Source organism: Pterocles gutturalis, unplaced genomic scaffold (genome assembly GCF_000699245.1).
Source record: "Pterocles gutturalis isolate BGI_N339 unplaced genomic scaffold, ASM69924v1 scaffold10182, whole genome shotgun sequence".
NCBI lineage: Eukaryota > Metazoa > Chordata > Aves > Pterocliformes > Pteroclidae > Pterocles > Pterocles gutturalis.
The window spans coordinates 39,401-40,954 of NW_010115339.1; positions in this window are offsets into that span (position 1 = coordinate 39,401).

A 1,554-nucleotide genomic window follows, 5' to 3' on the forward strand; every position below is an offset into this window, starting at 1 on the left:
TTTTTTTTTTTTTACTAATTTAACACTGAACCTTTTTTTTTTTCATTATTGCAAATGAACAATTTGAGCATAACTTTTTCTTAATCTTAACTATACTAGAAAAACATATCCTAAGCAAAGATTTTTAACCACTTGATGAAGGGGTCCAGGCACCATCCAGTGCAAAGCACTCCGGGCAAAACCTTATCCCCACTGCAGTCAGTGCCAAAATTCTAACTGGTGTTAGCAAAAATGGACCCACCCTTACCAAGGGGTTAATGTGCTTAGTGACCGTGACAAGAGGTTATGAGGGAGCACAACAGTGATTCTCTATTTGCATATCTTTGTTTCTGTTAATTTAAAACTACTACTATTCAATCTTTAAAATAAGTAAAAGAAACTTGAAGGGGGGATCATATACTACTAGTTTGTACTAGGTTTTTTCAGGAAAAGGAAAAAAAAATTATATATATATATATGCAATATATTTTTACACTGTTTATTAATCCTAGAAAGTATTAAATGTATCACTTTATCAGTGTGAATGTTAAAGTAATGACGATGTTATGGATGTTTTAAACCTTTTAAAGCTGTCTTGTTAAATTCTAAAACCACATTAACAATGGAAAAGCTACTTTGTCTACAACATTATTGTTGATATTTTAGGGAAAAAGTTCAAGTACAGCAGTTGTTTGATTAGTACTGTAAAAGCTTGGCTTGAGAAGTTGTAGTGAAATCTGTATTGTAAACACCGTTTTTAAAAGCATAGCTTCCCATAAAGTATGTTACTGCTGTTGACCGACTGTATAAAATTGTATCTTTAGTTGGTAAAGTGATCAATAAATGTGTTACTACATCAGTTCCTGGATTTCTTGAAGTAAATGGTATTTGCTGATCCGCTTTGTTACTGATAGTTATTTCACAGTTTAGCTGTTAAGCAAATCGATAATGAATATGTAAATTACATCAAAATACTCTCTGAACAACCAGCTCTCGGCAGAATTTCTTTCTTCTTTACCGTTTATTTTCCTAGTTTTAGTAATGAGTAAAACTGACCATTAACATTTTGAGAATTCTAATATGATCCTTGAATAGCCAGGATCCACCAAATGAGATCTGCCAGGGATGAAGCCATTTCTTCTTAACTAGCTACTTAACAGGGATTGCTCATCAGTCTCAAAACCCTGAGTCACTCCTCTCACCTGCTCGAGTGCTGCTGAAAATGTTTTACTTGGGAGGAAGGTCATTTGCCATGTGGAACACTGTTTTCAAAAGTAAATACGGACTTTTCATTAATAAATAACAATATTCTTCAATAGTAGCAATAATACCATGATTTTTCAAGAAATAGAAGACTGAAGTTGTTTAATTAAACTCAGAATATCATAATAACATAATGAATGATGTGAAAATAACCCAGGCACATTGCTGCTCTAGAAATGCAGAGGTAGTGGATTAGCAGTAGTGGTGTTTCCAACTACTTTCACTTGATAAAAAATTTTGTTCAAAATTGTATTTAATTTGTGATATTTGACATTTTCATTAAGAATATAGAAATTATAAATATAAAATCTT